The 25,650-nt window shown below is 41.2% G+C and overlaps 1 protein-coding gene and 1 long non-coding RNA gene across 2 annotated transcripts in view; both read left to right on the top strand.

Moving 5' to 3' along the window:
* LOC149971349 (uncharacterized) overlaps window positions 1–25,650 on the top strand; it is an 812,381-nt gene that overhangs the window by 98,340 nt on the left and 688,391 nt on the right. The window lies entirely within an intron of this gene.
* The window catches only part of LOC110506257 (MAM domain-containing glycosylphosphatidylinositol anchor protein 1), a 399,885-nt gene continuing 395,699 nt past the window's right edge, over window positions 21,465–25,650 (top strand). The window contains exon 1 of the mRNA XM_090221721.1: window positions 21,465–22,728. The gene's annotated coding sequence lies outside the window, so the exon portion shown is untranslated. The remainder of the gene's footprint in view (window positions 22,729–25,650) is intronic.

Genomic DNA, 25,650 nt, shown 5'->3' with positions numbered 1-25,650 from the left:
ACACTTTCATCATACACGATGATGCTACTATTCACTATTACTTATCCTGCTGCCTAGTCAGTTCTAGTCACTTTTTACCCCTGCCTCAATGTATTACCTCAACTTCCACCGTATCCCTGCACATCAATATACTATTGACCTCGTATATAGCTTACAATGCTGTGATTTATTTCTTGTGTGCTTTTATTTTTATCTGACCTAGTGTTGTTTCCGTGCTTTTTTACGTTTCATTATTGAGCCCTGCATTGTTGAGGAAGAGCTTGTAAATAGGCATTTCACTGTATGGTTTACACGTTTCTCCCAAGACCTTAATTAAATGGTACATTTAGACAACGGCACATACATTTTATTCAGGAATGTTAGACATATTTTCTAGTTAGACATTTGCCTAGAAACACCAACATACCAATTTTCTTCCACATATTAAGAAGAAAGAAAGCCATAATATCCTCAACTCTCTCTCCCTCACCCCTGCCTTTTTCAACCCTGCCAAACAACTACCAACCACCAGCACTACAACTTAACAACAAACGAGCACCAAGTCTCTCTTTAAGCTCCCTCTACTCCTATTCAATTACTTGTCTTATCTAATGGCTTCTGTGGCTTCCTAACCCGGCACAGGCCTATTAGTAGGAGAAGCAAGCCTAAAGAAAGGCAATACATTTGTGAGCACTTTGTTCTTCGGCATGTATTGGGGTCAGTTCTTTCCATGGTAATGAACAGGACTGGAAGGGTGTTGCGGAGAGGTATTACTCAAAAGAGCCAGGCATTATTGCACGTGTTACTTGGGTCACACTGCTTGCTTAGCAACACACTTCCTCCCAATTCGGCTCATACCTGGCTCGAACTTGGGACCTCTGTGACGCCCTCCTTCACAACATTTCAACGGGAGTGCTCCATCCACAACAATTAAAGCTAACTGTGGAGTGAGTTTACTGCACATTCTTAACTCTGTTACACGCACTTGACATTTAAAGGTTATTTCTTATTGAGCCTACGTATGAGGCGATAACCATATATATGAGCTTCTCCATTGCGCAAACCTTACCTTCAAAATATGCACTGTCGACAGTGCTCTACAAGCGCAATCTTATTGAATCCCGGCCAAGAATGAAAAAGGCCCTAAGACCACGGTAATTTGACAGTCCACTAATGGGTAAACTCAACCAAAAAAAACATTTAAATACGAGAACGGAGAAACAGGACTTTATGATTACCCATAAGAGCCAGACACAGCCATAGAAACAGTTACTAGAAGGGAAAATGTATCAATCAGATACAGTATAAGTTGGTGGTCAAACGGTTCAACATATCGAAACACAGAGATTTGCCATAGAGGCATAAGACGTGATTGAGTTGGTAGAGAGAGACTGCATACATTTTGTTGCACTCAAGGGCACGAGGGGAAAATGCACTTCAACAAATTAGTTGGATTAATTGATGTATTATTATAGCTGGAATCGATGAGTTATTGTGTTGAAAGATTGTGTGCACTATTTAAAACAATATATATATTTTTTTGAGGAATGTACAGTGCCTTGCAAAAGTATTCGGCCCCCTTGAACTTTGCGACCTTTTGCCACATTTCAGGCTTCAAACATAAAGATATAAAACTGTATTTTTTTTGTGAAGAATCAACAACAAGTGAGACACAATCATGAAGTGGAACGACATTTATTGGATATTTCAAACTTTTTTAACAAATCAAAAAGTGAAAAATAGGGCGTGCAAAATTATTCAGCCCCCTTAAGTTAATACTTTGTAGCGCCACCTTTTGCTGCGATTACAGCTGTAAGTCGCTTGGGGTATGTCCCTATCAGTTTTGCACATCGAGAGACTGACATTTTTTCCCATTCCTCCTTGCAAAACAGCTCGAGCTCAGTGAGGTTGGATGGAGAGCATTTGTGAACAGCAGTTTTCAGTTCTTTCCACAGATTCTCGATTGGATTCAGGTCTGAACTTTGACTTGGCCATTCTAACACCTGGATATGTTTATTTTTGAACCATTCCATTGTAGATTTTGCTTTATGTTTTGGATCATTGTCTTGTTGGAAGACAAATCTCCGTCCCAGTCTCAGGTCTTTTGCAGACTCCATCAGGTTTTCTTCCAGAATGGTCCTGTATTTGGCTCCTTCCATCTTCCCATCAATTTTAACCATCTTCCCTGTCCCTGCTGAAGAAAAGCAGGCCCAAACCATGATGCTGCCACCACCATGTTTGACAGTGGGGATGGTGTGTTCAGGGTGATGAGCTGTGTTGCTTTTACGCCAAACATAACGTTTTGCATTGTTTCCAAAAAGTTCAATTTTGGTTGCATCTGACCAGAGCACCTTCTTCCACATGTTTGGTGTGTCTCCCAGGTGGCTTGTGGCAAACTTTAAACAACACTTTTTATGGATATCTTTAAGAAATGGCTTTCCTCTTGCCACTCTTCCATAAAGGCCAGATTTGTGCAATATACGACTGATTGTTGTCCTATGGACAGAGTCTCCCACCTCAGCTGTAGATCTCTGCAGTTCATCCAGAGTAATCATGGGCCTCTTGGCTGCATCTCTGATCAGTCTTCTCCTTGTATGAGCTGAAAGTTTAGAGGGACGGCCAGGTCTTGGTAGATTTGCAGTGGTCTGATACTCCAAATCCGGCTTTAAACTTCTTCACAACAGTATCTCGGACCTGCCTGGTGTGTTCCTTGTTCTTCATGAAGCACTCTGCGCTTTGACGGACCTCTGAGACTATCACAGTGCAGGTGCATTTATACGGAGACTTGATTACACACAGGTGGATTGTATTTATCATCATTAGTCATTTAGGTCAACATTGGATCATTCAGAGATCCTCACTGAACTTCTGGAGAGAGTTTGCTGCACTGAAAGTAAAGGGGCTGAATAATTTTGCACGCCCAATTTTTCAGTTTTTGATTTGTTAAAAAAGTTTGAAATATCCAATAAATGTCGTTCCACTTCATGATTGTGTCCCACTTGTTGTTGATTCTTCACAAAAAAATACAGTTTTATATCTTTATGTTTGAAGCCTGAAATGTGGCAAAAGGTCGCAAAGTTCAAGGGGGCCGAATACTTTCGCAAGGCACTGTATGTATTGATATGGTGCAAAACATTGGATAGGGTAGTAGTATAGGTAGACAAGGTGGAAATTGTCCACAGGGTGTGTGGGGCCTTGTCCGATTACCCGTATTTGCATTCTATATAGTAGGCATTTTGGATATATGAAAATCGAAAGTTTTATAGTATTTGAATTGCCGAAAATGTTGTATTCTTTAAATACCAGGATGTCATACTCATTTCAGTGTTTGATGTATTATATTTAGCTGCATACTATTGAGGAAGAGACTTGTGTTTTCAGACTCGTGTTTAAATTAACGTACTGTACCAAAATGAAAGAATGGCAGGAGTCAACGCAATCGCGCATTAGAAGACACATTTGGAGTATGGATGAGCCAAGTATCTTTTTTTGCTAATTGCATTCGTTTTTACGAAACAGTATGTTCTGAAAAGTATGTAGTACAATTAGTACACAGTATGCAGTTTAAAACTTATTCGGGATCGGTGTCCCATCCTCGGACAGTTGAGCTAAAGTAGGCTAACGCAATTAGCATGAGGTTGTAAGTAACAAGAACATTTCCCAGGACAGACATATCTGATATTGGCAGAAAGCTTAAATTCATGTTAATCTAACTGTAGTGTCCAATTTACAGTCGCTGTTACAATGAAAGAATACCATGCTTTGTATGAGGAGAGTGCACAATTTGAAAAGAAGGGGCGGATCCTTAAGTGGTTTTAAAGTAATAGGTGAGCCAGATTTCGGACACGGCGTGTGTGTGTGTGTTTGTGTGTGTGTGCGTGCGTGTGCATATACGTGCCATCGCGATACCACAATACCGTAGTTATATTCCCTATCTATCTCTATGAAAAATGTATTACCTTGTAATAATAATAACAGTAATGGTATACATATACTGTATATGATTATTTTCACAAGATCTCAAAGCACTTAACATGGTATGGTGCTAACCCCAATCCACAACCTAAACTACTCTCCATCTATGCACTTTGACAGATCATATGTGACATACCCCTCTGGCATCTGAACAGTTGCTTGTGGTGACATGCTTTGGACTAATTCAAATCAAATTGTATTTGTCACATGCTTCGTAAACAACAGGTGTAGACTAACGGTGAAATGCTTACTTACCATGCAGAGAAAAAAATAGAAAAACAGTAGAAAGATAATAACACAAAGAATAAACGCACAATGAGTGCTTGGCTATATACACATTATACCAGTGCAGATTCGATGTTTAGGGGTATGAGGTATTTGAGGTAGATATGAACTTGTAGGTTAGGGGTAAAGTGACTAGGCAACAGGCTATATAATAAGCAGTGGCAGCAGCGTACGTGATGATTCAAAAGAGTTAGTGCAAAAGGGGCCTTGCAGTCGGATGCCAAGCAGGTGCCATATCAAGCAGTGATGCAGCCACTCGAGATGCTCTCAATGGTGCAGCTGTAGCACTTTTGGAGTATGAGGGCCAATGCCAAATCTTTTCAGCCTCCTCAGGGGGAACTTGTCGTGCCTTCTTCATGACTGTGTTGTGAACCATGTTCATTCCTTCGTGATGTGGACACCGAGGAAGTTGAAGCTGGCGACCCGATCTACTACAGCCCACCTATAGTCAACGATCAGCTCCTTTGTCTTGCTGACGTTGAGGAAAAGTTTGTTGTCCTGGCACCACCCTGCCAGGTTACTGACCTCCTCCCTGTAGGCTGTCTCATTGTCGTCTGTCATCAGGTCTGTCATCACCGTCTTGTCGTCAGAAAACTTGATGACCACATCAATGGGAGAGAAGTCAATGACATCCCCTCAATATAATACGGTGTCGATAATCAGATAGCCCTGGGTTGTGTTCATAAGGGCACACAGGAGCAAAATGTAGTCTCTCCCTGTTTCAGTCCGTTTTCTTCCATTTGGGGCCTAATGAGCACAAACCAGGACACCAATTATGTAACCTTCACAAAGGAATAAGTCTTCTGCTTTTCTGTAGAGAGCCATTTAAGAGTAATGTAGTGCATTCAGAAAGTATTCAGACCCCTTGACTTTTTCCACATTTGGTTACATTACAGTCTTATTCTAAAATGGATTACACACAATACAATCTACCCCATAATTAGAAAGCGAAAACAGATTTTTACAAATTTTTGCAAATGTTGACAATTAAAAACCAGAAATACCTTATTTGCTTAAGAATTCACACCCTCTGATCAAATCAAATGTATTTATATAGCCCTTCGTACATCAGCTGATCTCTCAAAGTGCTGTACAGAAACACAGGCTAAAACCCCAAACAGCAAGCAATGCAGGTCTACACCTAGCAAGGTGGCTAGGAAAACTCCCTAGAAAGGCCAAAACCTAGGAAGAAACCTGGAGAGGAACCAGGCTATGAGGAGTGGCCAGTTCTCTTCTGGCTGTGCCGGGTGGAGATTATAACAGAACATGGCCAAGATGTTCAAATGTTCATAAATGACCAGCAATGGTCAAATAATAATAATCACAGGCAGAACAGATACTCTAAATTAACTCAGATGCATCCTGTTTCCATTGATCATCCTTGAGATGTTTCTACAACTTGATTGGAGTCCATCTGTGGTGAATTTAATTGATTGGACATGATTTGGAAAAGCACACACCTGTCTTTATAAGGTCCAAGAGTTGACAGTGCATGTCAGAGCAAAAAGTAAACCATGAGGTCAAATACATTGTCCGTAGAGCTGCCAGACAGGATTGTGTCGAGGCACAGATCTGGGGAAGGGTACCAAACATTTTCTGTAGCATTGAAGGTCCCCAAGGACACAGTGTCCTCCATCATTCTTAAATGGAAGAAGTTTGGACCAACCAAGACTCTTCCTAGAGCTGGCCGCCCTGCCAAACTGAGCAGTCGGGGGAGAAGGGTCTTGGTCAGAGAGGTGACCAAGAACCCGATGGTCACTCTGACAGAGCTTTAGAGTTACTCTGTGGAGATGGGAGAACCTTCCAGAAGAACAACTATCTCTGCAGCACTCCACCAATCAGGCCTTTATGGTAGAATGGCCAGACGGAAGCCACTCGTCGGTAAAAGGCACGACAGCCAGCTTGAAGTTAGCCAAAAGGCACCTGAGACAAGATTCTCTGGTCTGATGAAACCAAGATTTAAATATTTGGCTTGAAAGCCAAGCATCCCGCTGGAGGAAACTTGGCACCATCATGCCGTGGGGATTTTTTTCAGTGGCAGGGAATGGGAGACTAGTCAGGATCGAGGCAAAGATGAACGGAGCTAAGTACAGAGAGATCCTTGATGACAACCTGCCCCAGAGCTCTCAGTACCTCAGACTGGGGCAAAGGTTCACCATCCAACAGGACCATGACGCTAAGCACACAGCCAAGACAACGCAGGAGTGGGTTCGGGACAAGTCTCTGAAAGTCCTTGACTGGCCCAGTCAGAGCCTAGACTTGAACCCGGTGTACCATCTCTGGAGAGACCTGAAAATAGCTGTGCAGCAACGCTCCCCATCCATCCTGACAAAGCTTGAGAGGATCTGTAGAAAAGAATGGAAGAAACTCAACAAATGCAGGTGTGCCAAGCTTGTAGCATCATACCCAAGAAGACTCAAGGCTGTAATCATTGCCAAAGGTGCTTCTAACAAAGTACTGAGTAAAGGGTGTGAATACTTATGTCAATGTGATATTTCATTTATTTATTTTTTATTTGATAAAATGTCTAAAAACCTGTTTTTGCTTTGTCATTATGTGGTACTGTGTGTAGATTGATGAGGAGGGAAAAACATCATTAATTTTAGAATTAGGCTGTAACCTAACAAATCGAGGGGTCTGAATAGGCACTGTACTTCAAAATGCCCTCTTCACAGATAGGTGCTGTGGCATATTTGGCTTTATATAACCTTAATGAAAAATATATTGACGCCTAAATAGCCATTGGATAAGTAATGGTGAAAGTTGAATTCACTATGACCAAATTTAACCTTGGCAGATGCTTATATGCATAATGACTTAGAAAAGATTGAGTATTTACTTTTCAGTACCCCACTGTGACCCCACTGGGAATTGAACCTATTACCCTGGCGCTACACTCTTACCAACTGAGCCATACCTGACAACTTACATTCCTCTGCCATTAGTATCCAATTTTGTCATCAAGAGAGTTGAAACATTCTCACAGGCGACATCCCGATCTTATTTATTTTCCCTATCAATAATAAAAGTGGCGATGGTAAGTTGTCCCATTAAACATAATCATATTCTAAAACTAAAATGGAATAACCCAGGGAAGTGAGTGATTACTGGGGCTCAGGTGGATGGTGAAAAAGAGAAGAGGATGGAGGGATGTAGTGGGGGTATTGCTCCACTTGGACCCGAGGGCCTTCAGTGTGTTAATAGGGTGCTAACATAATTAGCGATCAGCCAATGAGGTGGGTTCATTCCGGCATTTGCTCAGTCGAGCGAAAGAGAGAGTAAAAATCAATTGGGACCCATTTCTGATTGCAATCAAGGATTGCTAGCAAAGGTGCTAGCAAAGTAAAGGTTGTGGTTCAACACACACTCACTCAAATTGCTTCGGATAGAATCGTCTGCTAAGAAGTGTTATGCCCTTGGAGCTGTGTGTGAAGATGCACTTTAAGTTTGACTGTTTGGGGTATCACCTGTTGTCAAGGAAAGCAGATTTTGACACCAACGCTCTAAGTTGTTCATAAGCTCCTGTTTAATAAATGCTTGCTGTGTTTTAAAGTGAGCTATTGAGGTTGTACATTTGTTCCCTCTATATCGCCTAATCAACACATTTCACCAACTGTTAAAACGTTGACAGTAATACACAGAGGTGTTTGTGGTCGCAAATTACACGTTTCATCAACATAATTGTGTGTGACAGTATAAGTCAGAAGAACATAACAGAGGCAGGGGTCTTGAACACAGTATTGGTAAGTTGATGAATTGGAATTTTAAATATGAGCAGCAATGAACAGGGTTCACAGGACCACAGAAAGGAAACACTATCAGTTGGATAACAAAGCAAGCACTCTATCATGTACAGTAACTTCATTTATGTGCAATTAGTGAAATAATTACCATGTTTATATCTCAATACCACAAGGGTGATGCAAGTGAAGTTTAGTCTAATGCTGTAGGTTTGCTATCTTTGAATGCAGCAAGTAGTCATTCTTGAAGTCATTACTTAATGTATTGAATTTATATACCAATTATGGGGTCAATTTGACTAATGGTAAGATCTGTGAAATATACTTTGCATCAGTATATTGGTATATTGCAATCAACTTTGAATTCTGGGACTTTATTTTGTCGAAATTTGTGGGGTAAATGATTTAAATCTCAGTTGGTAGACTTCACATTAGCATTCCAAAATACTTAAATACACTCTCAAATCTGTAATACGCTGACTGCACAAGTGGAGAAACTTATAAAAGAGCCACTTCTCACTATGTTCAGATCATATAACAGGGCAACAATATGCGATTATACAGATATACTAATCACGATATTTCACACTGTTCGTCCGCAAAATTTAAAGCTAACATTAATTTGCCTGAGAAAAGTCCACGTATCAATAGTTATTGGTCTATTATCCTATATCCTATCCTATCCTATCCTTTCTACAAACTTTAAGGATACTATTTGGAATTTTCGTCTGCCCGGTCGTGACCGCTCGAGCCTGTGGATTTCTGAACATAACGCGCCAACCAAATGGAGGTATTTTGGATATAAAAATAATCTTTATGGAACAAAAGGAACATTTATTGTGTAACTGGGAGTCTCGAGAGTGCAAACATCCGAAGATCATTAAAGGTAAGCGATTCATTTTATTGCTTTTCTGTCTTTTGTGAACAATCTACTTGGCTGCTAGCTGTTTGTAATGTTTTGTCTGCTGAGAGAGATGTCCTTGCATAAACGTTTGGTATGCTTTCACCGAAAAGCTTTTTTGAAATCTGACATGCCAGGTGGATTAACAACAAGCTAAGCTGTGTTTTGCTATATTGCACTTGTGATTTCATGAAACAAATATTTTTAGTATTTTAATTTGAATTTGGCGCTCTGCAATTCAGTGGATGTTGATGAAAATGATCCCGGTAACGGGATGGGCGCATCAAGAAGTTAAGCCCTGGTATGATATGATGCCATCTAGTGTGTGTGGTGTGGCGTGGCCGACTTTGAATTCAGCAACTAATCATTCTCAAATTCATTAATCTAATTAATTGAGTCTATTGTATACCACATCCAGAGTAAATATGATTTATGGATAATGAAAATATATATTTTAATTTCCTATTACAGTCCTTCCATATTTGAATGTAGATTTCAAAAAAATCAAAACCATTAAAGACTGATGAAGAATCTAAATACAGAATTTGACGTGAATCTGACATATGGCTCATGAGAAGATGATTGCAGATGATTTTGAGAATTAGTGTTACATATCAAAATAATGAGTTGTTAATAGTTTCCTTGTTTTTATAGATACTTTACCAATAACAAATTCATCTTAGGGATGTCCATGATAGCTTATGACAAGCAATAATATGCATTTACTGGTGGCCATTTTTGAATGCATTAATGTTATTTTCTGAAACTCTTCAGGGACTTGTGAAGATTGCAAATTCCAAATTTGGAGTGAATCTGACATTATGGATTTGATTTACAAAGGATTTACATTTCCTGATTTATCAATAACTCAAGCAATCTCTTAACCAGTCCCTTAGCTTTTCTCAAACTAAGTTAAGGAGGTTTACCATAGATAACAAATTCTGACTTATGGTCAATGAGAAAACATTTTTCAAAGGTTTTCAAACATTTCCAAGATGGAGGAAGCTCTGTCCCGACAGACCTTATGGGTCCCTGAGCCAAATTTGTTCAGCATGAGGAAAGACATCTACATACAAAGTTTCAAGTCTCTTTGTCAAGCACTTATCACATTATCCCTATAGGCCAATCAGTGCCATTCTTTTTTACCAAGTTAGTCATGGCCAAATTAGAAAAAAAGTTACCAAATTATCCTTCAGTTATTCAACCATGTCAAGGAAAACAAGGAAAGATGTTGTCCACCATGAATGATGCAGTGCCCCCTTTGGGCCAATCAGTGTAATTTTCTAAATTCCAGATTTCTATGGAAAGACGCATCATTCACCCAAGTTTCGTCAAAATTGAGGCAGTGGTGTCTGAGATATCACTTGTAACTATAGCGTCCTCCTTGGGCCAATAAGTGTAATTTTGTAAATGCTGGATCTCTATGGGACAGACGCATCATTCACCCAAGTTTTGTCAAATTCGAGCTAGTAGTTTCTGAGATATCAAGTGTTTATTTTTTTATTTATTTTTTATATCACCTTTATTTAACCAGGTAGGCTAGTTGAGAACAAGTTCTCATTTACAACTGCGACCTGGCCAAGATAAAGCATAGCAGTGTGAACAGACAACAACACAGAGTTACACATGGTGTAAACAATAAACAAGTCAATAACACAGTAGAAAAATAAAAAAAGAGTCTATATACATTGTGTGCAAAAGGCATGAGGAGGTAGGCAAATAATTACAATTTAGCAGATTAACACTGGAGTGAAATGATCAAATGGTCATGTGCAGGTAGATATACTGGTGTGCAAAAGAGCAGAAAAGTAAATAAATAAAATCAGTATGGGGATGAGGTAGGTAAATTGGGTGGGCTATTTACCGATGGACTATGTACAGCTGCAGCGATCGGTTAGCTGCTCAGATAGCAGATGTTTAAAGTTGGTGAGGGAGATAAAAGTCTCCAACTTCAGCGACTTTTGCAATTCGTTCCAGTCACAGGCACCAGAGAACTTGAAGGAGAGGCGGCCAAATGAGGTGGTGGCTTTAGGTAGGGTCAGTGAGATACACCTGCTGGAGCGCGTGCTACGGGTGGGTGTTGCCATCGTGACCAGTGAACTGAGATAAGGCGGAGCTTTACCTAGCATGGACTTGTAGATGACCTGGAGCCATTGGGTCTGGCAACGAATATGTAGCGAGGACCAGCCGACTAGAGCATACAGGTCGCAGTGGTGGGTGGTATAAGGTGCTTTAGTAACAAAACGGATGGCACTGTGATAAACTGCATCCAGTTTGCTGAGTAGAGTATTGGAAGCTATTTTGTAGATGACATCGCCGAAGTCGAGGATCAGTAGGATAGTCAGTTTTACTAGGGTAAGTTTGGCGGCGTGAGTGAAGGAGGCTTTGTTGCGGAATAGAAAGCCGACTCTAGATTTGATTTTAGATTGGAAATGTTTGATATGAGTCTGGAAGGAGAGTTTACAGTCTAGCCAGACACCTAGGTACTTATAGATGTCCAAATATTCTAGGTCGGAACTAGGTTGGCAACATCCAGGGTGGTGATGCTAGTCGGGCGTGCGGGTGCAGGCAGCGAACAGGTTGAAAAGCATGCATTTGGTTTTACTAGCGTTTAAGAGCAGTTGGAGGCCACGGAAGGAGTGTTGTATGGCATTGAAGCTCGTTTGGAGGTTAGATGGCACAGTGTCCAAGGACGCGCCTGAAGTATACAGAATGGTGTTGTCTGCGTAGAGGTGGATCAGGGAATCGCAGCAAGAGCAACATCATTGATATATACAGAGAAAAGAGTCGGCCCGAGAATTGAACCCTGTGGCATCACCATAGAGACTGCCAGAGGACCAGACAACATGCCTTCCGATTTGAAACACTGAACTCTGTCTGCAAAGTAGTTGGTGAACCAGGCAAGGCAGTCATTAGAAAAACTGAGGCTACTGAGTCTGCCGATAAGAATATGGTGATTGACAGAGTCGAAAGCCTTGGCCAGGTCGATGAAGACGGCTGCACAGTACTGTCTTTTATCGATGGCGGTTATGATATCGTTTAGTACCTTGAGCGTGGCTGAGGTGACCGGCTCGGAAACGAGATTGCACAGCGGAGAAGGTACAGTGGGATTCGAGATGGTCAGTGACCTGTTTGTTGACTTGGCTTTCAAAGACCTTAGATAGGCAGGGCAGGATGGATATAGGTCTGTAGCAGTTTGGGTCCAGGGTGTCTCCCCTCTTGTTCTCCATGGACTTCACAGTGTCCCAGAACTTTGTGTGTCTAACGTACTTACAGTTGATTACTATATCCCCCATTTTGGTCCATTTAGTGTAGTTGGAGCATTACTGGCCCCCATTTTGGTCCAATCAGTTTAGTTGGATCTGGCAATACACATTATTCACCCAAGTTTAGTACAAATCGGGCCAGTGGTGTCTAAGATATTGCGTGTGACATACGTATGTTAACAGACGTCGACAGATCCATAGTCCCCCTCCCAATTTCATTGGAGATGGACAAAATATAAATAAGAATTCAAACAATAACCATAGGGATTCAGTGAAACAGGGTCCTGTGTGTCTCAGTTGGTAGAGCATATCGCTTGCAACGCCAGGGTTGTGGGTTTGATTCCCATAGTGGACCAGTATGAAAAAGTATGCACTTACAAGTAAAAAAAATGTAAAACTAAAATGCAAACACAATAGTTCTGTAATAACTATGAAACAATATTTGTTGACAAAAAAAGAGTACAATACTTGCTGTTATGACCAAAGGTAAATTCATATTGTATGTAGGTTACATTGTTGTTACAACACACGTAATTGTAATGTACCATCAATGTAATTGCAAATCTCAATGGGTACATCAAATCTGTTGTTACAATGAAAACTATTGTAACTATATTGTAGCTACTCAGAAAAAAATCCACATAAGAGAAGGGTAAAACACAATAGTCTATAGTTACTATGTAGTTACAGTATGTAGTTAACAGTAACTAGTACACTAATTGCAGTTAAGACCAAAGGGAAAATCTAATTCTATGTAGGTACAAATCAAGCCAGTGGTGTCTGAGATATTGTGGAATCGACATGCATGTAATTATAATGTACTACTTATGGTATTACACATCGTATATGTTAAATCAAATCAACTCTGTAATTACAATGACAACAATGTTGTTACAATGAAAAGTCGCATAACTACAATGTACCTACTCAGGAAAAAACAACTTGACGTGAAGTGTACGACAGGTTTGTAATTACTTTGTGGTTGCTATGTAACAATCGACGTAGACAACAACTTGAAATAGGCTCAACCAGTACAGGCAAGTAGGGTCAACCAGTACAGGCAACCAATAAAATCATTATTGATGATCACTTGGGGTCGAGCATGAATGTACTCCTGGTGGGCTCTGCTTGTGAGTCTTCAGATGGCTGAAGAGGCTGAACCGGGAGCCACGTTTTGGAGCAGTATGGACATGGGTGAATGGTGGTGGATAATGGTGGTCGGGCATTCTTGGTGGCAAGCCTCTCCTTTGGTTGTTGCTGCTTATCCTCTGTTGCATGGAACAGATCATTTTTAGACAGTACAGCCCAGCAGCAGACTTAGCAATTTGGAGGCCCATATCAAATTGCCATTGGGGGGCCTCCCCTCCTGCCTTCGAAAAACACAGCGGCCGTGTCCTTAATCTGGCTTACTTATATCCTTATGATATGAAGTAGATGCAGAAAGTAAACAGCATAGTGGGTCAATTTCAGCAACAACTAACGGAGTTGAAGCGCGAGGCTCAACTTCTCAGCTGTTTTGGTCCTGTGGCTACCATGCTGTAACAACATGAAGCGAACCCTTGCACGTGCGCAGAAACTGTGTTCACGGCTCTGAGGTGTGACCAATTTGGAGTTTGAATTTGGGAGCACCAGTGAGACTATAAAAATGGTTGCACCATTACTACACCAAAACAGATTTGTGATGGCATTGTTAATTGGGGTCAGAAAAAAACACTGAGTAATGTCAGAACTTTTCTAGACATATATTTTTTTAAACGTTTATTTTTCACTAATGTTTGTCATCATGCCCGTGTGGTGTTATATGCCTGGCTGGCTGTGCTATTACAAGTGTGTTTTTTGGCAGAAATGCCTTCTGGGAACATGTGAACTTTCATGTGCCTTAATACAAATAAAATTGTTACATTTCGAGCCTTGTTGGTTAAGCCACAGAAAAAGACAGGAACATTCCCACTAGCCATGATTGTCTGAGCTAATGAGTGGGCTGGACATGTCGAGAGAGGAGTTCGGATTGGTCTACCATATAGAAGGCTTCTGTCTATTTGAGCTTGTCAGTCTCTGTTGGTAAGCCTGCTAGCTAACATTGAACCTGGTTTGTTAGCTCCCAGCATATTCATGCAGGGTAGTAACGACATGATTTGGCACTATGTTCATTGTTGTTTAATCAGCAATCTAATAATTTCAACCTGTTGATATAAATTTAATAAAAACCAATCCTGATTTTTTTTTAAACAAATCTAAAATCTTTCAAAAGTTGGCTCTGTCTCATCAGCGTAAAAATCAAAACAAACTTATTATTTTACTACTCAATCCAGTAATCACCTTTAAAGGTTTTTTTAGGAGTTGATTTAACTTAATTGAACATTGTATCATACATATACATTGATTTGATTCATTTATGATTAATAATTTGAGATACAGTGGAATTATCATTAGGTTTGGTTTATAGTTTCACGTTTGAGTTTCTGAATCGATGTAGTGTAATGAATACTAACTAAGTGTTTTTGTGTTTTCTCCGGGAAAATGGATATTTCACTCTCTCTCTCTGGAATGTTTCCAGGGACTATACTCTTGGGGAGAGTGAGTGAAATTGAGGCCATAAACTACCACATTGGAGGGGGCCTGGAAGTTTTTTGTTTTAGTGCAAAGGTATTAAAGGGGCACTCACCACATGGGATTTTAATGAGTTTTTATTTTCTGACTTTTCATTACACACGCAAATTCTTTTGATAAAGGAATGTTCTGAGAACATGGAAATACAAAAATGTTGGAACTAGTTGATTATTGTTTGTAAATTGTTTAATATAGTGAAAAACACTGCTTTCGAGGGTTTTGTATGACCTATGACCTTCTGATGACTTTCCGTTGTGGCTTGATCACCCGCATTGGAAAGCCATTTGGATAATGAAATTATGGTCATTTGTAATACTGCTTTCAAAATAATTTGTGTAATTGGTAAATATGTTTCTTAGCCATATTTGTAATTTGGACCACTGTGGAGAGGGAGAGGGCATTGCTTTTAACTAAGGATATGCTGCTTTAAGTCTATTTTCCTATGACCATAGGGGTTAAATCATTTTTCTTTGTGCAGTTTTTTTCAGTTTAGTGATTTTAATTTGATTAGGTTAGTTGAAATTTTGTTTTACAATTTTATTAGTTTTGTTTTACATTACTCTCATACGGAGAGATGTGTGTAAAACATGAGGGAGGATTTCAGTTTTTTGAGGGTTTGAATTGAAGTTATACAACTTAAGTGATATGTGAAGGAGTGTATTGTATTTGTTGTGTTTGTTTTGTTCTATTCCTGTTATAGGTCTAACGTCTTGATCCTTGGCTCTACGATGGAGTTGACAGTGAGATGGGGAGTATAAACCAATTTGAAAGAATAGTTTCAATAGAATGTTTTGATATTCTCTGTGAGATATGTTTAGATATGTGTATTAAGAATAATTGGTAAAAGTAATAATTTATCATGTAGTTAATGAACTGAACTAAACTGTTGTTCTGATCTGTTCTTTCGAGGTTATCATGAAAAGTGACATCAGACGGTATCTTAATGCATGGAAGAGATAATTGGACCGAATGGTGTGTGTACCTCAAAACCCCCTCTAACTGGCTGAAGAAGAGTGACAAAGGCGTTGAAAGAGGCTTTCCAAACCACTTCTACCGAGAGAAAAGAACCAAGACAGAAATTGGTGTACAGTCTCAGATCTAAGCTATCAACTGCTTTTCTTTCATGTTTCTCTCATACTGTGAGAGTCCACTTGGAGTGATCATGGAGAAAGATCTGTTCTAACATTTTCTTATGATGCTGGTATATTGGTTGACGAATGGACAAGACATGAGTGGTAAAGATGAGACATTGAAATTGGGACATTATCATGGGCCGTCCACTTTGAACTGTAAAGCTATCTGAAGAAAAACGAAAGAGACACCAGAAGATGCAGTGCCTGAGAGGGGGGGTGGGGGGGGGGGGGGGGGGGGGTGGTCAACTGTGCCATTAAATTGTTTATACTTTTGTGGTATCAGGTTGATTGAAGAGGTCTACACCATGTAAATTGTAGTAATTTGGATTAAGAATGCATTGAGATACTGATCTGTATTATAATCATGATTAAAAAAGTTAATAGTATAATTATGGCATAATTATACTGAATGTAAGTAAATCTGCTAATATTGATGTGTGTTAAATTGAGGTTTTTACTTTGAGTGATAAGACAAATTTGAATCACTGAGGAATGCTATTCTAAATATTGGTTGGATAAATAGTTGGGTTGTTACTTATGATTTGGAATATGAATGATTTCAATGACCTATTCTCTATTCCTAAGTATATTTCTGAGCATGAGGACTTAGAGGGATGTCTGTCCTATATGTTGTGAGGAGGCCTGTGTTTAGACACTGGTTCTCATGTAACTTAGGGAGCATTTCTAAATATGTTATGTTTTTATTTTCCTCAAATGGATTATTCTGTGTTATTAAGCATGTGCAAGTTTGTTTTGTATAATAAAGGTTGTAAACTTAGTTTCAGAAGGGAAAAATCTTACATATAAGCTAAGGTATTTGACATTGAGGGGATTTGAAATTTTATATTGAGTATGTAATTAATATTCTGATTCTTTAGATGTCCCCTTGAGAGGGGATCGTTGGGGAATAATCAGAATTGGTTGGTAACATAGGTAAGATGTTTTATATTCATCATATGTTTGTAAGTTACTTCTCATCAGAATGTTATTTTTGTATAATACTGTGGCAGGGTTGCAGTATCTGTTCTATGTCAAGACTAAGTTGCTTGGGCCGGAGAGAGGGGAGAGGTCAAGCGTGTATCTCTTGGCTCCACAATGTCTGTGTGCCAGTCAGTGTGTCTCTGGGATCTTGTCAAGATAGGATGGATTTGATATATGCCTGTTGATATGGAGGATTGGTTTATGGTTCTGAGTTTGAGAAAAGACCATAGTTTAGGAGACAAAGCTGAACGATAAATTATGTCTATGCAGTCTGGATATGTGTGTCTTTGCTATAAAGGATCTCAGTAACAATGTGTGAGGGACTCTCAGAGAATTCATTGATAGACACTGAATTGATCTGAGAGTCACAGGGTTGTGATAGAGCTCATATAATTAAAAATGGACTTTGTGATAACTAACTCTGACTTGGGTGTGATTTGCTCTCATGATTTGGTAAATAGAGGAAATTTCCACGACAATCTCCTCTAGAGCAGTGATGTTTTGGGGCTGTTGCTGGGCAACACGGACTTTCAACTCCCTCCAAAGATTTTCTATGGGGTTGAGATCTGGAGACTGGCTAGGCCACTGCAGGACCTTGAAATGCTTCTTACGAAGCCACTCCTTCGTTGCACGGGCGGTGTGTTTGGGATCATTGTCATGCTGAAAGACCCAGCCACGTTTCATCTTCATTGCCCTTGCTGATGGAAGGATATTTTCACTCAAAATCTCACGATACATGGCCCCATTCATTCTTTCCTTTACACGGATCAGTCGTCCTGGTCCCTTTGCAGAAAAACAGCCCCAAAGCATGAGATTTCCACCCCCATGTTTCACAGTAGGTATGGTGTTCTTTGGATGCAACTCAGCATTCTTTGTCCTCCAAACACGACGAGTTGAGTTTTTACCAAAAAGTTATATTTTGGTTTCATCTGACCATATGACATTCTCCCAATCTTCTTCTGGATCATCCAAATGCTCTCTAGCAAACTTCAGATGGGCCTGGACATGTACTGGCTTAAGCAGGGGACACGTCTGGCACTGCAGGATTTGAGTCCCTGGCGACGTAGTGTGTTACTGATGGTAGGCTTTGTTACTTTGGTCCCAGCTCTCTGCAGGTCATTCACTAGGTCACCCTGTGTGGTTCTGGGATTTTTGCTCACCGTTCTTGTGATCATTTTCACCCCACGGGGTGAGGTCTTGTGTGGAGCCCCAGATCGAGGGAGAGTATTAGTGGTCTTGTATGTCTTCCATTTCCTAATAATTGCTCGCACAGTTGATTTCTTCAAACCAAGCTGCTTACCTATTGCAGATTCAGTCTTCCCAGCCTGGTGCAGGTCTACAATTTTCTTTCTGGTGTCCTTTGACAGCTCTTTGGTCTTGGCCATAGTGGAGTTTGGAGTGTGACTTTTTCAGGTTGTGGACAGGTGTCTTTTATACTGATAACAAGTTCAAACAGGTGCCATTAATACAGGTAACGAGTGGAGCCTCTTAAAGAAGAAGTTACAGGTCTGTGAGAGCCAGAAATCTTGCTTGTTTGTAGGTTTTTCCACCATAATTTGCAAATAAATTCATTAAAAATCCTACAATGTGATTTTCTGGATTTTTTTTCTCATTTTGTCTGTCATAGTTGAAGTGTTCCTTTGATGAAAATTACAAGCCTCTCATCTTTTTAAGTGGGAGAACTTGCACAATTGATGGCTGACTAAATACTTTTTTGCCCCACTGTATATATTTCATGTCAGATATATATATTTTCCATGTCAGATAAATATATTTCCCTTTTTTTATTCAATGGAATGGAGTAGAACACCAAACACACACATGGCCACTACGCCTGCTACTCCTCTCCATTTCCATATGAAATAGCCATTGGGTGCTGTTCAGGGGAGGGCAAGCTCACAACAATGGCCGGAATAAATGGAACAGCACTTCACCTTAGTGACCGTTCCCTCTGCTCTATACCATACATATCTGTTTATTTTATGTGATGATAAAAGGCTCATACAATACAAATATATTTTTTATGTTGTCTTTCACAGTGATAGCGACTCCAACTGGGAGCCCCCAGTGCCAAACTCTGCGACTCCGACTGGGAGCCCCCGGCGCTCTACCTCTGCCCCTCTACTCCTGCCTCCAGTGGTGTTCATATGCCACAGTTCATTACTGCAGTCATGACTGTGCCTCAGGGCCAACAGGGCACAGCATGGAGGCGTCGTAGTGTTCTGTGTCGCATGAACTGCACCACTTGTTCAGTTTGCCTCTGCTTTACATCAGAAAGAGACTGCTATGGGACATGGCAAAGGCAGCAAAATATTGTGTAGAGGACTTCCAAAGGGTGTACTGTTTTTTAAAAACATGTATTTTATTTTGTGTGTGTTAGAATTGCTTTTTGATATGTTGTATATAGTCATTTGCACTGTTGTATATAGTTATAGGTAATTCAACCAATTCGGCCACTTGGGTACATTTGGGCAACTTGTGTGGGACACCTGGGTGACTTCATGCTAAATGTCATGTAGCTCACCCATTCCTGAAGTTATCAGTCTGAAACTTTGCACACCTACAGTTTCCCTCTTGTGTTATCCATCAGATCTATTGTGTTATATTATACATTATACATTATATTGTGCTACATTAAATTAACATTTCCTCAAACTTCAGAATGTTTCCATTCAAATGATACCAAGAATATGCATATCCTTGCCTCTGGGGCTGAGCTACAGGCAGTTAGATTAGGGTATATCTCCAGGCGGAAATTGAGAACAGGGTATGCAGCCATAAGAGGTTATTAACCTCTTGAAGCAAGGGGGCAGTACTTCGATGTTTGGATAAAAAACGTTCCCAAAGTAAACTGCCTATTCTTCAGGCCCAGAAGCTAGAATATGTATATAATTGGCAGATTAGGATAGAAAACACTCTAAAGTTTCCAAAACTCCAAAAGTCAATATTGTCTGTGTATAACCTTTCTTGGGCTAGCGGAACCCCTCGACAACATTCCGCTGAGAAGGCAGAGTGTGAAATTCAAAAATATTTTTTTGAATTATGTAACTTTCACAAATTAACAAGTCCAATACAGCACATTAAAGAAACTTCTTGTTAATCTACCCACCGTGTCCGATTTCAAAATTGCTTTAAAGCGAAAGCACAACATATGATTATGTTAGATCAAAAAAACACAGCCAATTATCCAGCCAAAGAGAGGAGTCACAAAGAGTAGAAATATAGATAAAATGAATCACTAACCTTTGATGATCTTCATCAGATGACGCTCATAGGACATCATGTTACACAAGACATGTATGTTTTGTTCGATAATGTGCATATTTATATCCAAAAATCTCAGTTTACATTGGCGCGTTACGTGCAGTAATGTTCTGATTCCAAAACATCCGGGGATTTTGCAGAAATACTCATAATAAACATTGATAAAAGATACAAGTGTTATTCCCAGAATTAAAGAGACTTCTCCTTAATGCAACTGCTGTGTCAGCTTTCAAAACTTTACGGAAAAGCATAATCTGAGAACGGCGCTCAGAGCCCAATCCAGCCTGCGAAATATCCGCCGTTCTGGAGTCAACAGAATTTAGAAATAACACTATAAATATTCACTTACCTTTGATCTTCATCAGAAGGCACTCCCAGGAATCTCAGTTCGACAATAAATGACTGATTTGTTCCATAAAGTCCATCATTTATGTCCAAATAGCCACTTGTTGTTAGCGTGTTCAGCCCAGTAATCCATCTTCATGAGGTGCGAGCACTTTGTCCAGACAAACTCAAAAAGTTCCGTTACAGGTCGTAGAAACAAGTCAAACAATGTATGGAATCAATCTTTAGGATGTTTTTAACATAAAACATCAATAATATTCCAACAGGATAAATCCTATGTCTGAAGCGCGCGTTACGAGCCTGAGACACTCTGCCAGACCACTGACTCAAACAGGTCTCATGAGCCCCTCCTTTATAGTAGAATCCTCAAACCAGTTTCTAAAGACGGTTGACATCTAGTGGAAGGCTTAGGAAGTGCAACTTCACTCCATAGACACTGTATTCGGTAGGCCAAGCTTTGAAAAACTACAAACCTCAGATTTCCCACTTCCTGGTTGGATTTTTCTCAGGTTTTCACCTGCCATATGAGTTCTGTTATACTCACAGACATCATTCAAACAGTTTTAGAAACTTCAGAGTGTTTCTATCCAATACCAATAATAATATGCATATATTAGCATCTGGGACAGAGTAGGGGGCAGTTCACTCTGGGCACGCTATTCATCCAAAAGTGAAAAGTGAAAATGCTCCCTATCCCAAAAGGTTAAACATATAAATTCCTTTATCAATCCCCCCTTTGACTAAATATTACAAACTGATACCTCAACCTTGATTGTGCAAACAAAACCAATATACATATATTTACATCATATACTCATCACCGACTGTTCTAGGCCTATTTCCAATTATAGGATTATAGGATTTTATTATAGTATTTTCATTATAATCTTCATTAAATAAACAGTCTGTCTAAACATTGAAGATAGTCTCATCCAGCATGGGCTCCTTGGAATTGAAGTGATCCGAATTATCCAGTAATTCCGAGACGGCGTAGCAGTCAGACGTCTTGTCCTGTCGTGTCCCTTGTATATATTGTTTTTACATATTTTTCTTCGCATATCTTTTAAAATATTTTGCTAAACCTCAACATCTAAATACTCTCCTACAACCCGCCTCACCCAATGTAGCGTGGATCTGCTTTTTTTTCTTCTAAAGTATTTATATTTACTTCGGATCTGGAACCCTCAACTGAAGCTAGCCAGCTAACTACCAGCTATCAGTCAGCAAACCACTGCTAGTGGTCATCAGCTAACCTTTAGCTCTGAAAGCTCTCGCCAGTCGAACAACGCGACTCTAACCAGAGCATAACGGACCTATTATTTTTATCCCGATTCCCACCGTAAACGGAACATTTTCATCTGGATCTTCACAACTAGCTAACCGCAACCCCGGATGACTACTCCTGGCTAGCGTTTCCATCCACTTAGCTTGAAGCTAGCCCGGCCAGAGCTCCTGTGCTACCACCGAAGCATACTCCTGGGCTACAATATCCGGACCCATGACCGGTCTATCGATGTCACCGCATGAAGAGGCATAAACAGACTTATTAACCCCATCGCGACGTCCCCCAAAGGCTAACTTTCTAGCCCTTGCTATCTGCTTGCTTGCTATTCGGCCTGCTAACTGCTAGCCTGCCCCGGTCTGCTAACTGCTAGCTTGTTTAGCCCCGGCCTACTAACTGTTAGCTTGTTAGCACAGGCCTGCTAACTGTCTGAATCGCCATGTCCCCAGCTAGCCCAACCACTCACCGAACCCATATTTATTTTCAATCTCTTTTCGATTTTTAATTTGATTATACCTTCTGGTAACCTGCCTCACACAATGTGATACGGAATCCCTATTATTTTAAATTTTTAGAACACATTCAAGAACCTCCAGAAGCTAACCAGCTAACTAGCTACAAGCTATTTAGTCATTGTTAGCCACTGCTAGCGGCTTTACCTTCTGCACAGCCAGACAGTTTTTTTTAGCCTGGATAACTGTCTCTCCACAACAACGCCGGATTCCTGCCGTAATCCCTGGACCACTACTTCTGATCTTCACAGCTAGCTTGCACGCAGTACCGAAGCTATCCCTGAGGCCCACTTCCCGGCCTAATAAGCTGTTCACCCGAACCACACCCATACACGGCTAGAGCCCAATACTCCATCGGATCCTTGCTGTAAACTTGGCTACATAGCTGATGCCTGCTGGACACTGTGATCACTTGGCTACATAGCTGATGCCTGCTGGACTGTCCATTAATCACGGTACTCCATTCTGTTTGTTTATGTTTTTATCTGTCGGCCCCAGCCGTACTCAGGCTCTGTGCGACCCTCTCTGCCTAGTCAACGTCATTTTACCTGCTGTTGTTGTGCTAGCTGATTAGCTGTTGTTGTCTCACCTGCTGTTTTAGCTAGCTCTCCCAATCAACACCTACGATTACTGTATGCCTCGCTGTATGTCTCTCTCAAATGTCAATATCCCTTGTATACTGTTGTTCATGTTAGTTATCATTGTTTTAGTTTACAATGGAGCCCCTAGTTCCACTCATCATACCTCTGATACCTCCTTTGTCACACCTCCCACACATGCAGTGACCTCACCCATTACAACCAGCATGTCCAGAGATACAACCTCTCTTATCATCACCCAGTGCCTGGGCTTACCTCCGCTGTACCCGCACCCCACCATACCCCTGTCTGCGCATTATGCCCTGAATATATTCTACCATGCCCAGAAATCTGCTCCTTTTATTCGCACTAGGCGACCATTTTTGATAGCCTTTAGCCGCACCCTCATACTACTCCTACCCTGTTCCGCGGGTGATGTGGAGGTAAACCCAGGGCCTGCATGTCCCCAGGCACCCTCATTTGTTGACTTCTGTGATCGAAAAAGCATTGGTTTCATATATGTCAACATCAGAAGCCTCCTCCCTAAGTTTGTTTTACTCACTGCTTTAGCACACTCTGCCAACCCTGATGTCCTTGCCGTGTCTGAATCCTGGCTTAGGAAGGCCACCAAAAATTCTGAGATTTCCATACCCAACTATAACATTTTCCGTCAAAATAGCTTCAGAGTTTGTTCTGTTAGGTGACCTAAACTGGGATATGCTTAACACCCCGGCAGTCCTACAATCTAAGCTAGATGCCATCAATCTCACACAAATCATCAAGGAACCCACCAGGTACAACCCTAAATCTGTAAACAAGGGCATCCTCATAGACATCATCCTGACCAACTGGCCCTCCAAATACACCTCCGCTGTCTTCAATCAGGATCTCAGCGATCACTGCCTCATTGACTGTATCCGCTACGGATCCGCAGTCAAACGACCACCCCTCATCACTGTCAAACGCTCCCTAAAACACTTCTGCGAGCAGGCCTTTCTAATCGACCTCGCCCGGGTATCCTGGAAGGATATTGACCTCATCCCGTCAGTTGAGGATGCCTGGTCATTCTTTAAAAGTAACTTCCTCACCATTTTAGATAAGCATGCTCCGTTTAAAAAATGCAGAACTAAGAACAGATATAGCCCTTGGTTCACTCCAGACCTGACTGCCCTCGACCAGCACAAAAACATCCTTTGCGGACTGCAATAGCATCGAATAGTCCCCGCGATATGCAACTGTTCAGGGAAGTCAGGAACCACGCAGTCAGTCAGGAAAGCCAAGGCCAGCTTCTTCAGGCAGAAATTTGCATCCTGTAGCTCTAACTCCAAAAAGTTCTGGGACACTGTAAAGTCCATGGAGAACAAGAGCACCTCCTCCCAGCTGCCCACTGCAGTGAGGCTAGGTAACACGGTCACCACTGATAAATCCATGATTATAGAAAACTTCAACAAGCATTTCTCAACGGCCGGCCATGTCTTCCTCCTGCTATTCCAACCTCGGCCAACAGCTCCCCCCCCCCCCCCCCCCCCCCCCGCAGCTACTCGCCCAAGCCTCTCCAGGTTCTCCTTAACCCAAATCCAGATAGCAGATGTTCTGAAAGAGCTGCAAAACCTGGACCAATACAAATCAGCTGGGCTTGACAATCTGGACACTCTATTTCTGAAACTATCCGCCGACATTGTCGCAACCATTATTACCAGCCTGTTCAACCTCTCTTTCATATCGTCTGAGATCCCCAAGGATTGGAAAGCTGCCGCAGTCATCCCCCTCTTCAAAGGGGGAGACATCCTGGACCCAAACTGTTACAGACCTATATCCATCCTTCCCTGCCTATCTAAGGTCTTTGAAAGCCAAGTCAACAAACAGGTCACTGACCATCTCGAATCCCACTGTACCTTCTCCGCTGTGCAATCTGGTTTCCGAGCCGGCCACGGGTGCACCTCAGCCACGCTCAAGGTACTAAACGATATCATAACCGCCATCGATAAAAGACAATACTGTGTAGCCGTCTTCATCGACCTGGCCAAGGCTTTCGACTCTGTCAATCACCATATTCTTATCGGCAGACTCAGTAGCCTCGGTTTTTCTAATGACTGCCTTGCCTGGTTCACCAACTACTTTGCAGAGTTCAGTGTGTCATATCGGAGGGCATGTTGTCTGGTCCTCTGGCAGTCTCTATGGGGGTGCCACAGGGTTCAATTCTCGGGCTGACTCTTTTCTCTGTATATATCAATGATGTTGCTCTTACTGCGGGCGATTCCCTGATCCACCTCTACGCAGACGACACCATTCTGTATACTTCCGGCCCTTCCTTGGACACTGTGCTATATAACCTCCAAACAAGCTTCAAAGCGAAACAACAATCCTTCCGTGGCATTCCAACTGCTCTTAAACGCTAGTAAAACCAAATGCATGCTTTTCAACCGCTCGCTGCCTGCACTCGCACACCCGACTAGCATCACCACCCTGGATGGTTCCGACCTAGAATATTTGGACATCTATAAGTACCTAGGTGTCTGGCTAGACTGTAAACTCTCCTTCCAGACTCATATCAAACATCTCCAATCTAAAATCAAATCTAGAGTCGGCTTTCTATTCCGCAACAAAGCCTCCTTCACTCACGCCGCCAAACTTACCCTAGTAAAACTGACTTTCCTACTGATCCTCGACTTCGGCGATGTCATCTACAAAATAGCTTCCAATACTCTACTCAGCAAACTGGATGCAGTTCATCACAGTGCCATCGGTTTTGTTACTAAAGCACCTTATACCACCCACCACTGCGACCTGTATTTCTCT

This window comes from Oncorhynchus mykiss, chromosome 26, assembly GCF_057628025.1.
Source record: "Oncorhynchus mykiss isolate SJ-2025 chromosome 26, ASM5762802v1, whole genome shotgun sequence".
Lineage (NCBI taxonomy): Eukaryota > Metazoa > Chordata > Actinopteri > Salmoniformes > Salmonidae > Oncorhynchus > Oncorhynchus mykiss.
The sequence above is the reverse complement of the archived record's forward strand: the minus strand, read 5'-3'. Positions and strand labels throughout refer to the sequence as shown.